Source organism: Cynocephalus volans, chromosome 11 (genome assembly GCF_027409185.1).
Source record: "Cynocephalus volans isolate mCynVol1 chromosome 11, mCynVol1.pri, whole genome shotgun sequence".
Classification (NCBI taxonomy): Eukaryota; Metazoa; Chordata; class Mammalia; order Dermoptera; family Cynocephalidae; genus Cynocephalus; species Cynocephalus volans.
In genome coordinates this window covers 15,478,361-15,496,385 of record NC_084470.1, presented here as the reverse complement: position 1 = coordinate 15,496,385, position 18,025 = coordinate 15,478,361, and positions in this window count along the sequence as shown.

Below are 18,025 nucleotides of genomic sequence, written 5' to 3'. Positions count from 1 at the left end.
TCCCTTAGAGCAAGTTCCCTTTTAAAGCTCTCTCGTGGTTCTTGTCTATAGTCTGGCTTAGGCTGGACCCTTCTGGCCTATTAGTTTAGCTGGTGTATCTGAACATCTGTGTGGTGAAAGGATTTACTTTTTCCTTCTAGAAGGTTTTCTAGCCCCCAGTGCACATCAGCAGATGCAATTAAAATGATAGTAGATATGAATCATGCAAAATGTAGGATGGGTGTGTCTAACTTGGCACACCTAAAGCTATTACAGACCCTGTCCTGACAAGACACCCCACACTCTATTACATTTGTAGAATTAGGATATTGTTTGTCCATTACGGTGTTCAATATTCCATATACTCATATAGACACATGTAAATTTTTTCTTAAGGCTAGGAACATTTTTGTAGTCTTTCATTTAGGGAGAATATTTTGAATGTTCATTTTTCAGGTACTAGGGTATATATGCTGGTGACACAAAGATGTGCAAATCATGGACCTTCCCCACAAAAATTTCAGACTGCAATTAGGGATACAATGAGAGTATTGTTTGAGAAATGCTGTGATAGGGCACTTGAACTTGTTTTTGCTATTGCTTGAAAACAAACTCTTCCACTGCCTCTCTTGGAAGGATCCTGTAGTGCACAGCTCAGCTCAATTGTCATTTCTCTGAGTGGAACTCTAGGCAAACACCCCTTGCCCTCCATTATATCCTCCTGCATTATTAACCCTAGGTTATGCCTTCTTGTTTTATTTTTCGATAGGACTTAGAAATATCTGAAATTATCTTGTCTGTATACTTATAATACAAACTCCATGAGGGCACAAGCTGTCCATCTTGTATCTTGAATGGACTTGAATACACTTGAATCTTCAGTGTTTGTAAATGTGTTTTGAATAAAATCATGAATGCAATCACACAGATTTACCTAGTCCCTTTTGGAGGAATTAGGACAGTCTTGCTAAAACTAGAGATGCCTGAACTGCATTTTCAACACTGATAGGAAAAGAAGGGTCTAGCAGGGCATTTAGGTGGATAGCAGTAGGCAAATGCTCTCTGGGAAATGCAAGAGGTTCAGTATTGCAGACCCTGGGGTATACAGTGGCTGGTGAAGGGAGGGGCCGGCCGAGCACCCAGGAGTCACATCACCTAGGAGTAGAGGCTTATGCATGAGCTGAAAGTAGCCACATTTATATTTTGGGTAAAACAAAAGTTATTACTCCAGTTGGAATTTGTAGCACAGAACTTCTTGGGTCTCTCCACCATATGGATCTGGAATTACTTCCTGGGCTGGTTTGGGAAGGAACAAAGATTTGATTCCAAGGGGCATTTTTGTCTTGTTGTAGGCTGGCATTCAAGGTGGCATTTGTGAAGGTGTGCTTCATCACTGGCCTGTCTTTTCCATCCTTCACCTCTTTCTCTTTCAGATCCACCCAGAAGCTTGGACATGGGGTTTTAACCATCACTCACAATGTGACATTTTCACAGGGGCACACTGCCTATTTGCTTACCTTTTGGGGAGCAGATCTTGTGGAGAGGGGAAAGGGAGGGGAGGAGTTTATCTTTCTTGAGAAAGTGAGAACTACACCACTCTATGATGTGTTTCTCTTTGCATTTTTTTTTTTAATTTTTCTATTTTGATCATCGTCCTAATCATTCTGTGAGCTCAGAGAGTATAGGGCTATGCTCTATCCATCTTTGTTTTATCAGCATGTAACAGTGTGCTTTGCAAATCAGTGCTCCATAATGATGTGTAAAGAAATGTGCTTAAACTTTTCTGCCTGTGGAAGACTTCTGCACCTGTGTTCTTCCAGATGTTAACTGGATTGGTTGCTTTTGCCTGTGATAATAGTTGTAGTTTTATTAGACCTGTGCAAACTGCCTCATCTCTAAAGTGAAATCTTAAAAAAAAAGTTTGTGGCATTTCGTTTACCTTTAGCTTTCTCCCAGCTTTTCTATCAGCAGCATGGGCCAGTGGAGATAGCATCACCTTCAAAAACAGCAGTACTGGGGTTGAGTGATGGTTCTGACATACACTAGTGATGGAAAATGGCAAATAATTGCCCTACTGTGGGCCTTAGTTCTTCCTCTATAAAATGGAGACAATTAAGATGTCTGAAGATTAAAAGGAGATAATATATGAAGAAAGCGTTGCATCCTGCTAAATCCATTAATGCCAGTTTCCACACTCAACTTTATTCTGTGAAAACCAAGGTAAAATGTCACCTGTAAGTAATCTGCTACGTGAAAAGACTTCATCATGAGGGTAACTCAACTGTGTAAATTTCTTGCTCTGCATTTTGAGTAGTTTTACTAGATAGTCCCCAAAGCTACCTTGAATACTTTCTCGTTTCCACACTTTGGTGCAACATGACCATGCAAAATGTCATTGCTGGTGAGAAGAATGAGACTGATAGAGCGCATTATGCTCTGATTCCTAAGGGCCGAATGTGAACTGTTGCCTCCCACTTGGTATTTCTACATTGTAGATGAGCATCGGATAGGAGGGCAAGCATTTTGCTTAAGACTGCAGACATCACAGTGTTTGTTTAATGATTACTACAGCTTGCTTTGTAATTATGATTGCATGGGCAATCCTGTGCAACCCAGGGAACTTTCGGAAAGTAATGACAGTAATTTACGGCCATGTGGTTATGTGTGGATGCTTAAGTACTTGGTCTGTGGCCTGCTTGCATGCTCCATTGCCTGCCTGATGGACCCATTCCCCACCTGTGCTATTTTCTTCTTCTTGATGGAACACTGCAGAATGAATTTTGAGTGTCTGTGAAAGACAAAGGAAAGAGAACGTATGTTGGGAAAGGGAGATTGAATCTGTAAGAAATTCCTTTCACTGTATTCATAGCTTTTCAATCAGTGAAAACAACTCGCTGTTTTCATTTTTTTAAAAAGACAATGGAATATAAAGTAAGTGCAACTTAGGCACCTTGGTGGATATCTAGAGTTTTAAATAAACTCGGAAATTCCTGTAGGCTTCAGGTAAATATCTGTGAATATTTCCTTTCAAATGTGTATTTTTAGGGAATTGAAAACCAATTTAAGTACATTTCCATGGCTTATGGTTACTTATAAACATGTTTTATTCATGATGACAAGCTCTTTCCAAAGCGGGGGAAAAAGCATCATGTATAAGCCAAATTTAGATTTTGGGGTAAAGACAGGAATAATAAAGTAAAGGGAAAACAGTAATTGAGCATCCAGTTTCTATCTATTGCTTTTGAAAGTGTGCCACATCCTGAAAAAAAAATTCTGCCTATGTGTGCAGCAGTCTCCAAAGGAAGATGAAGATGTTGGTTAAATTCTTCAATAAGCCAACCTCAAAGAATTTCCTTTGAAGTTGTTTTATGTGCTTCTCCACTAAAAAACTTTAAGATAAGTTATAACTCTGCTTTGTACTTTGAAAATAAATTCAGCACATTAATTGTATTTATGGGAGAAAGTAGTAAATGTCCTAGAATGAATACACAGCTGTAATTTACTCAGAGGGAACTGCTACTGCCCATAAACTTCTCCTCCTCGCTTCTCCTGGTTTATGACATCAGCTGGCCTCGCAAATGAATCATTGCTTTTTGCACCATCAGATCCTTCCTCTATGTAAATTTCTACTGAATGCTTATCAAATAGGATTATTACTTACTGCATATTTTCTTTGTTAATTTTCCAGGAGATTAAATGTAGTCTATACTTTGTAGAAAGGGCCTCAGCTTGTCTGAGCTGCATATACATTTGGATTCAGAAATATTTGGTAGAATAATGGGGTGGCTGCCAGGGGTCTCTGTGAAGAAGAAATTGCATGGGAAAACCTTAGCCTATGGGAGAGAGAATTGGGTACATGGGCTTGGTTTAATATGTAGCCATGTCTTTGCCATAGATAGGATAGATGATGAAAGCATTATGGTGTGTGTCATGCTAGGCTGATGGTCATGTATTCACACTTGAGTTCTAGGAGAAAATGGCATGTGAGTAAAACAAAAAAGAGCTATATTTATACACAAAATATCCATGACATGTTAGGAGCAAAGGCAGCTTTTCTTTGTGTTCAGGATAATAGACACAGCAGGGAAGGTGGAGATGGGCAAACTGTCCACTTTGGCAAGGGGATCTTCCTGACTTGGGTGAACTGAAGCTCCGTGTAACCCAGGTGAGGTGCAGTGAGGACTGAAATGCAACTGTGCTGGCAGAAGATCCTCGGCCACATCAGATCAGGACTGGGAGAAAACCTGGGGCTTGCAGGGGTGAGGGCAAGCATGGCCCTTGTAATGAAATCATGTTCTTCCTCCTCATTGTATAGCAAGTGAGTCTCCATGTAACACCGGGAGCAGCTGAGACTGCAGGCATTAGTGGCTGCTGAGAGAAGGAACTGTATGACCTCCTGTGCTGGTCCTTAGGGACTTGGAAGTAGGGTAAGGTGACTGTGAGGACTAAAAATTATTCTCACAAGCTTGGGGGATGAAAGCCTGAATAAGGCTGCTTATTACTAATTCTGAGACTCCATTTCTGCCTCCATGCTGGTGTGACCTGAGGAAATAAGGAGTGACTAATTTCTTCATTATTTGATTTATATTTGTTGTTAATATAACTATAGTAGGAGGTTTAAAAAATCACCAATCCATTGTAGAGACTTTTTTATCCCATTTTGGGGAAAGTATTTAGCTGTTACTTAACTATGTGCTATTAAGTATTGCAAATGGTTTTCCAAAGAAATATCACTTGATCCACATAAATTCTATACGATCTCCTAAATTTTCTTTGGTTTTGTCTTCTATTTCAAAAGTGCCCACTTTTCTAATGCCTCCTGTGCTACTAGACCTAGAAGATATGGTAAGAAGTAAGATCATATAGGTTTTCACATGCAAAGATGAAATAACAACAAATAAAAAAGAAAATGAAAAAACAGCAAGAATTGTGTTCATATCTATTTTAAGAGGGTGGAGGATGGAATAAAGACACCAACATATTTGAAATGCTTTTCAGGCCTCTCTTATCCTTTAGGCTGTTTGATTTCCCTTGAGGTCATCTTAATTTTTCAGACAGAGCAATTTGTTCATTTTTTTTTTTTTTGCGTTTCCTACCCATCATTTCCCTCTAATGACTCCAATGATGTTTGTATCCAACTCACACCTTATTTTTAAATGCATAGGATGTTGTCATAAAAGTCTGAATAGATTCCAAAGAAATTCTTAAATAAAAAATTGATTAAAAAGCCAAAAAGCAGATCCCGTGTAAACTATCCTATAAAAATTAAATAAAAACATTAGCAAAGAAAACACATACACACAAACATGCCAGTTTTGTGTGTCCTTATCCTATAAAAGCAGTTCTCTAATAATTTAAAAATAAAGGATAATAAGTGAAGCATAAAACCCGTGGGAGGAGGTTAAAGAGAAACAAAGATACTAGTCTTAAAATGCACTTCTTAGGAAAATGAGTAAACTATGTTAATCTTGAAGTTATAGCAAAATAAATTCAAAGAAAATAGGAAGAAATTATTTAATATAAAAGCTGAAATTAAAGAGATAGAAAACTTTCAAAAACAGATGCTAAAAGCCAGAACCTGGTGCTTTCAAAAATAATTATTGAAAGACATCCTCTTGACAAGTTTGATAGAAAAATTAGAGAACATGAGAATATAACTGCAGAAACTGAGGCAATTAAAAATTATAAATATTCTGTGAGAAGCCTTATACAAGAATTTGAAAACCTAGATTAAATAGATAATTACTTTAGTTAACATTAGGAAGAGCCAAAATAACACTTAAGAAGAGCCAAAATAACATGTAGACCAATAACACTGAAAAACTTGAAACAGTGATCAAAATCTGTTTCTATTATTAACACTAGTGCAAAGTAATTTTCCTGGAAAAGTCTAACTATAAGAACCATATACTTTCCATATTAAATAAAATTTTCCAGAAACAAAAAAAGAAAGAAAAAAAAAAAAAAAACCAAGAAACTGAAAAACTTCTAAACTCCATCAATGAGCTTAGAGTTATCCTGATACAAAAATGGAATGAAAACAGTATAAAAAAACTCCTATAGGTATTAAAATTTTTTTTCTCATTCTAAGTTAGTAGTTAAACTACACAGTTTGCAAAATACTCTAAAAACCTAAGTTTACCTAGAATATTTAAATTGATTGTTTTTAAAAGTATTATGTATGGACTACTCATAAACCCCAACAGGCACCAAGGTGAGCCCAGGCCCACGCAACACATGGGGCTCAGCTCATGGTCCTGGAGGGACCCACCCACAGCCCCAGCAGGTGCTGAGGTGACCCAAGGGCTCAGTCAATAGACAGAAAGCCCTGTTCACTGCCAGAACAGGAGCCAAAGTCATGTACTATAGCCACCACAACACCTACTGTCACCACAAGGACAGTTCACCACCACAGTAGCAGCCAGGGCCACTCTACAGGCAACCTGATGCACACTCAACCACATTGATATAAGAAGAGTCACAGTACAGCTTTCAAATAGAGGAGAAAATCTTTATCCTCATAGCCAAACCCAGAGTAATAGAAAAAGCAAGTCCACTACCAGATGACAAAACATCAAAGAAAACATATTAGAACTATTAGAAGATATGACACTACCAAAGGAGTACAGTAATGCTCAAATACCAGACCCCATAAAACAGGGAACCCTTGAAATGTCTGAAAAGGAATTCTGAGCAATGATCTTAAGAAACAAAGAGATAAGAGAAGACTCAATTAGGGAACACAATGAAACAAGAAAAAATATCCAGGATATGATGGAGGAAATTTACAAAGAGATTAATACCTTGAAAAAGAGTGTAGCAGAACTCCTAGAAATGAAAGATTCACTTAATGAAATAAAAAAACACAACAGAGAGCTTGAGCAGCAGGCTAGAGCAAGCAGAAGAATTTCAGATTTTGAAGGTGGTCTTTTCAAAATAACCCAGGCAGACATAAAGAGAAAAAAAGAATTAAAAATAATGAAGAAAATCTAACTGAGATTTCAGACAACTTCAAGCTCTCTAACATCCAAATTGTGGATATCCCAGAAGGGGAGGAGAAAGGAAAAGGAATTGAAAACCTATTCAAGGAAATAATAACAGAAAACTTCCCAGGTGTAGGGAGAGATGAAGACCTTCAGATCCAGCAGCTCTAAGATCCCCGAACAGATTCAATCCAAAAAGTTCCTCTCCAAGACACATTATAGTCAAATTTGCAAAGCTAAAAGACAAAAAGAAAATTCTAAAAGCAGCAAGATAAAAATGTCAAATCACCCATAAGGGAACTAGCAGCAGACTGCTTAACTGGAACCCTACAGGCCAGAAGAAAGTGGAGTGATATATTCAAAATACTAAAAGAAAAAAATTTCCAGGAAAGGATTCTATACCCAGCAAGGCTCTCCTTCAGAAATGAGGGATAAATAGTGTGTTTCCCAGAAAAACAAAAAATTTTGGAAGTTCACCACCACACAACCAGCCCTACAATAAATTCTCAAGGGTGTTCCTCATCTGGAATGTGAATAACGATGACCACTATCACAAATACACAAAAAGAGTAAAACTCACCATTAAAACAAAAATACAAATGAGAAAGAGAAAGAAGCTAAATCATGCCACATCAAATTTCCAACTAACATTGAAGAAGAGATATAAAAGGGGAAGTAATGATAAAAAGATATTTAAAACTTTTAAACAAAAAGCAATTAAATGACAGGAGCTAAACAATACCTGTCGATAACAACTCTAAATGTGAATGGATTAAACTCCATATTCAAAAGACACAGACTGACTGATTGTATTAAAAAGGTAGACCAAGTATACACTGTCTTCAAAAGACTCACCTCATCTGTAGAGACACACACAGATTAAAAGTGAAGGGATAGAAAAAGATATCCCATGCAAATGGAAACCAAAAATAAGCACAATTCTTAGATAAAATAGACTTTAAACCAAAAAGAGACAAAGAAGGCCATTATATAATGATAAAGGGATCTATCCAGCTAGAAGACATAACAATCATAAAAATGTATGAACCCAGGCTGGAGTACCAACTGGGTTTACCCATATAAAGCAAACACACTTAGACCTAAAGAAAGAAATAGACCCTAATAGGTAATGGTGGGTGACCTGAACATCCTTCTCTCAGTATGGGACAGATCTTCACAACAAATCAACAAAGAGACATGGGATTTAAACTACACTTTAGACCAACTGGACCTGGCAGATATATACAGAACATTTCACCCAACAACTACAGAATACACTTTCTTTTCATCAGCACATGGAACATTCTCCAGGATAGACCACGTATTAGGTCACAAATCTAGTCTCAGCAAATTTTAAAAAATTGAAATCATTCCAAGTATCTTTTTGGACCACAACAGACTAAAGCTGGAAATTAATAACAGGCAAATACCTTGGACACTATACAAATACATGGAAACTAAACAATAGGCTCCTGAATGGCCTATGGGTCCAAGAAGAAATTAAACAGGAAATCAAAAAAATTCCTTGAAACTAATGAAAATAAAGATACATCATAGCAAAACATGTGGGATACTGCAAAAGAAGTAATAAGAGGGAAGTTGATTGTAATAAACACATATACCAAAAGAGAGTAAAGACTTCAAATAAATGACCTAACATTATTCCTCAAAGAAGTAGAAAAACAACAACAATCCAATCCTAAAGGTAGCAGATGGAATGAAATAATTGAGATCAGAGCAGAACCAAATGAAACAGAGTCCCAAAAAATGATGCAAAAGATCAATGAAACAAAAAGTTGTTTTTTTTCAGAAGATAAATAAAATAGACAAACCATTACCTAGGTTAACAAAAAAAAGAGAGATGACCCAAATAACAAAAATCAGAAATGAAAAACGAGACATTACAACTGATACCAAGGAAAAAATGAAGAATAATTATTACTATTATAAACAATTGTATGACAACAAATATGAAAACCTGGAAGAAATGGGTAAATTTCTGGACAAATATACACTACTCAGACTGAACCAAGAAGAGATAGAAAACCTGAACAGACCAACAACAAGCAACAAGATTAAAGCAGTAACTAGCAATCTTCCAACAAAGAAAAGCCCAGATCTGAATGGATTTACAGCTGAATTATATCAAACCTTTAAATTCTCCTCAAACTATTTCAAAAAATTGAAAAAGAAGCTGTTCTTGTGGACTCATTTCATGAGGCCAACATTAACTGTGACACCAAAACCAGGTAAAGATACAACAACAATAAAAATTGCAGGACAATATCCTTGATGAATATAGATGCAAAAATCCTCAACAAAATATTAGCAATCAGAATACAGCAACACATCAAAAAAATTATACACCATGATCAAGTGGGATTCATCCCAGGGATACAAGGATGGCTCAACATATGAAAGTCAATAAATGTGATACATCACATCAACAAAATCAAGGACAAATATCATATGATTATCTCAATAGGTGCTGAAAAAGCATTTGACAAAATTCAACATCTCTTCATGATAAAGACTCAACAAATTAGGTATAGAAGGAAAGTATCTCAACACAATAAAAGCCATCTATGACAAGCCCTTCACCAATATTCTGAATGCGGAAAAACTGAAGACTTTTCCCTTAAGAACAGGAAGAAGACAAGGATGTCCGTGCTCACCACCTCTATTTAATATAGTACTGGAGGTACTAGCCAGAGCCACAGGCAAGACAAAGAAAAAAAAAAGGACATCCAGATTGGAAAAGATGAAGTCAAACTGTCCCTATTTGCAGATGACATGATCCTATATATAGAAAAACCAAAGACTCCATCAAAAAACTCTTAGAACTAGTTAATAATTTCAGTAACATTGTAGAATACAAAATAAATGTCCCCAAATCAGTTATATTTATATTTTCCAATAATTAGCTAACAGAAAGAGAAATTAAGAAAGTAAGCACATTTACAACAGTCACACAAAAAATAAAATACCAAGGAATAAATTTAACCAAGGAGGTGAAAATCTCTACAATGAGAATTACAAACCACTCCTGAAAGAAATTAAAGAAGACACAAAAAGATGGAAAGACATTCCATGCTCTTGGATTGGAAGAACTAACATTGTGAAAATGTCCATACTACCCAAAGCAATCTACAGATTCAGTGCAATCCCCATCAAAATACCAATGACATTCTTCACAGAAATGGTAAAAACAATCTTAACTTTCATATGGAACAACACAAGACCCTAAATAGCCAAAACAATCCTGAGCAAAATAAATAAACCTGGAGGCATTATACTACCTGACTTCAAATTATACTACAAAACTATAGTAACCAAAACAGCATGGTACTGGCATAAAAATAGATACTCAGACCAGTGGAGGAGAATAGAGAACCCAGAAATCACCTCTCAGGCTTACAGCCATCTGATATTTAACAAAGGCAACAAAAACATACATTGGGGAGCAGCCTGCATCTTCAATAAGTGTTGCTGGGAAAATTTGACATCCACAGGTAGAAAAATGAAACTGGACCTGTACCTGTCATCATATACCAAAATCAACTCAAAATGGACTAAAGACTTAAATATAAGACCTGAAACCATAGAATTACTAAAGGAAAATATAGGGGAAACACTCTAGATAATAGGACTGGGCAAAGACTTTATGAATAAGACCCCAAAAGTACAGGCAACAAAAGAAAAAAATTAATAAATGGGATTATATCAAACTAAAAATCTTCTGCACAGGAAAGGAAACAATCAACAGAGTGGAAAGACAACCTATGGAATGAGAGAAAATATTTGCAAACTATACACCCAACAAGGGATTAATATCCAAAATACACAAAGAACTGAAACAACTATACAGTAAAAAAACAAACAATCCAGTTAAAAAAATGGGCAAAGGAGATAGACACTTTTCAAAGGAAGACATACAAATGGCCAACAGGTACATGAAGAAAAGCTCAAAATCACTAGTCATCATGGAAATGCATGTCAAGGCCACATTGAGATGTCATCTCACCCCAGCTAGATGCCATTATTAAAAAGACTGAGAATAACAAATGCTGGTGAGGATGTGGAGAGAAAAGGAACTCTTCTTCACTGTTGATGGGACTGTAATTAGCACAGCCATTATGGAAAACAGTATGGAGGTTTCTCAAACAACTACAGATAGAACTACAATATGATCCAGCAATCCCACTACTGGGTATACATCCAAAGAAATGGAAATCATCATGTTGAAGGGATACCTGCACTCCCATGTTTCTTGTAGCTCTATTTACAATAGCCAAAATATGGAATCAACCTAAGTGTCCACTGATGGACAACTGGACAAAGAAAATGTGGTATGTATACACAATGGAATACTACTCAGCCATTAAAAAAAGAATGAAATTCTGCCATTTGCAGAAACATGGATGAATCTGGAGAAAATTATGTTAAGTGAAACAAGTCAGATGAAGAAACAGAAATACTGCATGCTCTCACTCATGACTGGCTGATAGGAAGAAAGGGTGGGAGGGAGGGAAGGAAGGATGAAGGAAGGAATGAAGGAAAGAAAGAAAGAAAAGACCACAGCAATGCATTGAACTTTCAGAAGGAGAGAACAAACCTAAGGAAACTAGAGGTGGGGGGAGGGAGGGAGGGAGTTTGGGAATTGATAGATCGGGCAACAGGAATAAAGCAATATCATGATTTGTAAGAATGAATATGAAAATTACAAAAAATAAACTTTATTAAATGACATAAAAGAAAATCTGAATTAATGAATAAAACATAAATAGAAAAATTAAGGTAGTATTACACAATTTTGAAAAAAACATAGAAAGCTGGAAGGTCTCTCCCATACTAACAGCAAGAAAAAAACAGAAAATCAACAAAATAATAATTTTTCTCAAACCCATAAGAAGTTCAAGAATAAGACCCAGATGAGGTCTCAGGGAAACAATCATAAATGTAAGGAAAAAAGGCATCTCCAAGGGATGTCAGGATATTACTACTGTCTCATTTTTAGAATAGAAGGAAAATAGGTCCGTCATAAAAAAGTAGGTATATTAACCTGTTTTGTGTTGCTATAACAGAATACCTGAAACTGGGTGATTTATAAAGAACAGAGGTTTATTTGGCTTATGATTCTGGGACAGCTGCATCTGCATGGTCCTCAGGCTGCTTCTGCTCATGAATCCATTCATGAGGGATCCACTCCCATGATTCAAACATTCCCAACCTGCCACACTGGGGATCATATTTTCACATGAGTTTTGTGGGGACAACACATCCAAAGTTTATCATGATCCTTCAGCTGGTAAAAGGTAAGACAACTTGTGGTACATCCATACAATAGAATACTATTCAGAAATAAAAAAAGTAATCATGAACTAGTACCGTCAATTACATGAGATGAAGCTCAAATAGATAATGCTAACTGAAAGATATCAGACCTAAAAGGCTACATAGTATGTAATTCCATTTATATGATTTTATGAAAAAAGGCAAAACTGTAGGAACATAAAAAAGATCAGTACTTGCCAGAGCCTGAGTATTGGAGCAAGGGTTGAGGACAAAGGGACATGAAGAAATTTTGGGGGGTGATGGAACCGTTCTATATCTTGAATGTGATAGTGCTACCATGACTGCATGCATTTGTCCAAACTTGTGCACTGGAAAGTGTGAATTTCACTTCCTGTAAAAATACTTCAATAATGCTGGCTTTAAAAGATAGGATTTGAAGAAAGAATAGGATAGTAATTGGATTAGCTTGGAGAGGAGAAAGTCTTCCTAAGCAAGACACAAAGCAGCCACATAGCAAAAGGCCAACAGATTTGGACACATAAAAATTTTAATTCTGTATATAAAAAGTAATAATTGTAAAGTTAAAAATGTTTTATTATACTGGAAAGAGATTTATAACATCTCTAATGAACGATAAGTTTCTATTTAGAATATCTAAACTATTTCTACAAATTAGTAAGAAATATACAAGTTTTACAGTTGAAAAAATGTCTGTAAACATGAATTTCAGTTCACTGAAGTATAATATAATGAGAACATGCTAACTATATTGTTAATCAGGAAAAAGTAGGTTAAAAAATGAGATATTTTCATGCATTACTTTGGCACAAGCTATTGAGGTCACAGGGCAGGTAGACATTCTCATACACTCTGGTAGGAGTATAAAATAGTGAAATCTATTGGGAGAGTAATTTTATAGCCTCTGTCAAAAGTTTACCATTAATCCAGCAAGTCCACTACTAAAATCTTACCTTATAGATGTATTTGAAAAAGATTGCACCATCATCAATAATAAAAAAAATATTAAAAGTGGCCTAAATAACTCAAGAGGAAAAAAGTTAAATAATAATGTATAACTATTTTATGCAGCCAATTAAAAGATAGGATAAAGCTATTTATAATTACATGAAAATCTCTGCAAGTCATATTGACAAGTGAAAAAATAAATTATATTTTAATATATAGACTCATTTTATTCATGTAAAAAACACTTTAAAAAGCGGTATGTGTATGTATGTGTTATTGTATAAATAAAACGATGCTTGTTAAACTTAGAGGTTACCACTACTGTGGGGGTGGGGTGAATGAGGAGGGATGCTGAGTTTTTTTCAGATATATTTTTGAATTGCTTGAATTGTTATATGAAAAATCTTTATAAATTACTTATGTAATTTGAAAAAGGAGAACAGAAAATGGGGAAAATAAATTGTAAAATATATAGTGTGCTATGCTGCATAATGCCTATGTTTTGATAGGCTTTGTTTGAAAAATGTATAATTGTTCAAATATTTTGATCTGTCAGTATTTAAGCTGTAATCATTTAAAGCATCACAACTGACTATGAGCAATGTCTGCTTCCAGCATACCGTTATTTACAACTTTGCGTTGGAAATAGTTTCTCTCTAGAAATTATTTCTGCTCCTTTCTCTTGGGACTCTTTACTAGGTAATGCAGACATTCACATTGGAATATGTGATAAGTATAATATCATGTAGCTAGTTCCAAATAATGTCTGTATTACTACAGGGAAAATTCAGAGCCAGATTTGAGTGTGTAGGTTTTCTTTTTCTGTTAGCATGAAACCAAGAAGGGAATACGATATGCTTGTATATAATAACTCTTTACAATATAGACAGCCTGTCACATAAGATTTGAAGCACTTTGCATGTCAGTGTTTTGCTTCTTTAGTGTCAGTCACTGAGCAGTTCAGGCTTCCATCTGATGGGAAGATTTCACGAATAATCTCAATCACCTCCTTACTCTGTTCAGAAATGTTCCACCGTCAATCAGCCATTACATCTCCTTATTTTCTTGAAGGATCGTGTTATTAAACAATTTGCCTTAGGCCACAGAAGGCATCAGTTATAAAGCCTACATGGAAATACCAATTCCTAGTTCAGTACTTGTATCAACAAGTCTTGCTACCTTAAAGGAACCTTTTTCTTTTGCAGATCTAAGTTCAGATTAGAAAATATGAATATATCTTTCAGTTCCAGAGAAAGTTCTTACCTGCCTATTTTATTTAAAAGGCCTATTGAGGGTTAAAGAGTTCTTTCAAAGCAGAGAAACTGGGTCCTGAACTCTGGATATTGAAGTCAGAGGTGTTAGCTACCAGGGCTGTTCACAAATATTCCATATGTCTTCACATGAGAGGGTTGCATGACCCCACCCAGTGGTAGTTATGAGTGATTAAACAACTTGCTTTTAGACTTTTCCATGTAAAGAAAATGATGTGTGTCACTTCCAGGAGGTGGCTTTAAGAGCCAGCGTGTGCCTTGCTATAATGCCCCTGACCCCCATGGAGTGCGGGCACTGTTCCAGAGTGGCTGCTCCACAGGTCTCTGTTCTAGAGTCAAAACAGCAGGAAGCAGAGCTACATATATGGTGACATGTGACGTGTGAAGAAAAATCCCCACAAACCTATACTGTTGTAAGCCATTGAAATTTGGGGGTTGTTTAAAATTGTGTGCTTAGAATTTTCTGTTTAGAGTGACATTTAGCACTTCAATTTCCTGATTATATTTAAGTGCTTTAACTAGGGATTTTCATATTAAAAAATAAAATTAGTTATCTTTTTATTGACACATTTATCTTTTAAAGGTTAAACTTGTGACCTTACACTTTTTATGTATTCCTAGGACTAGGAATCACTGTAGGCATCATCTTTGTTATTCCTTAACTGGGAATTCTAATTGTTCCATTATATCATGTTTGCTACTACTAATGGTAATAACTATCACGCCTTGAAAGTCTGTGTTCCAAGCTTGATCCTCGGTTTTTGACATCTACTATTTCCTCCAATCCTCAGACTAACTATGCAAGGTAGATGGCAAACCAAGACTCAGAGAGGTTAAGTAACTGCAGTGTCCAGAGATGTTAAGAAAGAGACACTGTCTGGAAACCTGAGAAGGGGCATGGAGGTAAAAGAGAAACCAAGAGAATGGTGCCCAGGAATCCAGTGGAAGGAAGCAGTTTTAGGAGATGCTCAACTGTGAAAAATGTTGCTGATAGTCCCAGTAAGATGAAGACTAAAAATTGACCAAGTGAAAATAGAGGGGTCATTGTAACCTTGACAACAGAAGCGTTGAGGTGGTGACAGGACAGATCTTCCTGGAGTGGATGGAGAGAGAACAGGAGGAAGATGAGTTGGAGACAGCAAGTACAGACAACTCTTCCAAGGAGTTTTGTTACAAGAAACAGAGATATAGGATGACAGCTGGAAAGAGAAGTGACATAGGGAGTGTTTGTTTTGTTTTGTTTTGTTTTGTTTTTAAACATAACACTGGAGAAATAATAGCATGAGTGTATGCTCAGGAATGATCCAATGAAGAGGGGGAGATTGCTAGTGCAGGTGACAGAATAAGAGAATTTCAAGGGCAATGTCCTTGAACAGGTGAGACGAGGTGGCATCTAGTGCATAATCAGAGGTCTTGGCCTCAGACAGGAGCTTGAAGAGCTCATCCACTTAACAGCCGGGGAAGCTGAGAATGCTCCCAGAGGCTGAGGAGGTGTGGAAAAGGGTGAGGGGGTTCTGAGTAGTTCCATTTTTTCAGCAAAGTAGAAAGCAAAGTCATTTAGAGAGAAAATGGGGAAGAAAGTGTTGGAGGTTTGAGAGGAGAAAGTATGAGCCCATCATCTCTGGGAGGGAGAGATGGAGCAGATGCAGGCAGAGGAAACCAGCACTTAGGAATGGTGGGGGGGGCATTATGGTAGCATGGTGTATTAGTACACTCTGTTGCTTATAACAGGACACTTGAAACTGGGCAATTTATGAAGAAACGGGTTTTATTTCTTACAGTTTTGGAGGCTGGGAAGTCCACAGTCCAGGCGGTGCATCTCATAAGGGACTTCTTCTGGGTGGGAACTCTCTACAGGGTCCTATGGTAATACAGGGTGCCACATGGTGAGAACTGCATGAGCAAAAGAGCTAACCTCTCTGCTCTCCTTATTAAGCCATCAGAGCCATGGCCATGACTACCCATTAAACCATCAACCGTTTACTCCAAGAACAGATGAATCTGTTCACAAGGGCACAGTCCTCATGATCAACTCTCAAAGGCCTTCCACCAACATATGGGGGGTTAAGTTTTAACGTGAGCTTTGGTGGACACTCAAACCACAGCACATGGGATTCTGAGCATGTGTATTCTTAGTGGTGGGACTGACTCAGGACTTCCACTGGTGTATGGACCTCACACTTCACCATTGTTAAAAGGGAAACCCAAATGACTATGTGAAGAAATACTTAGCTTCACTTAATTTTACAATTTAGAGAAAGTAAATCATAACAATAAATTCCTCTTTATCCCATTGGATTTTCAAAAATTAGAAGTTCAGTAACATCAAATATTTAAGAAAATGGTGAGAAATAAGGCATATCATGACCCTGTTGTAAGATGGTAAGCTGTTGCAGCCGTTCTAAAAGCAATCTTTCAGTAATTCTAAAAATTAATATTCTTATGCCCTACCCCAGCAATCCTATTCCAGGGCATATCTATCAGGGGAAAACTTTCACTGGTCTGCGAAGGGACATACAAGATGTTCACTGCAGCAATTGCTTGTAGTAGCAAAAGTTGAAGGCAACCTAGGCATACTCAGTAGGGGTGTCAATAAGAAAAGTGTAGTGCATGCACATAATGGGACTCAGCATGGCTGTGTCAGAATAAATGAGCAAGACGTAGACACAGCACATGGATATGTTTTAAAGGCATAGTATTGAATGTGAAGAAAATAACTGAGTTGAGAATTATACTACAATTTAACTTGTGTAAATTAAATGTCACACACAAGAATACTATACATTTCAGGAAATGCATATACAATAAAGATGTGAATTAAATATATTGCAGTGGGTGACCGTGGGCAAGAACAGGTGAGGGGAAAACAACCACATCAAAACAAAGTAGAAAACAGGTTTGTAGAGATGAGGGCAGGCCAGGAAAGAAGGACTCTGATTAACTCAACTCTGTATACTGGAAGTTTTAAAAAGAAAATAAATTCCTTTATGATCCACTTCTTACTTATTAAACTAATTTTAGATTTTGCATTTTGTTAGCCAGTAGATTAACTCAGTAGATTTAAATAAAGAGCAAAGAAAAAGACAAGCTTGTTGAACTTGAGCATTTTTTGTTACTTCTCTACTTTCCCCTAAATTATTTTTGTACTAAGTGTTTACATCAACATCATAGGTAAGTGGTTACCTTCTATAAAATGGTGAGCAACTCAAGAATGAGGGCAATGTTAATCAGCTGTGGAATTCCAGTCTCCAATCCAGGGTTAAGAGAAGTAGATCCTTAATAAATGCTTGCTGAACAAAAGTGGATTTTATGCATAGAAGAAATAATAGTAAAAGTAATATATGCAAAATGCCAGAAGACTATATGTTTTTTATGATGTAATAGGGGCTGCCAAAGTAGAATGAAGCAGTCACTGAGTTGTATGGATATATTGGCTTCTTGTACTAGAGGAGTGTGTCCCTTGGAGCTCATAATACTGTGGTTTTAGACCTACAATGAGAACTATTGCAAAATTAGGTAGGTGACATTTTG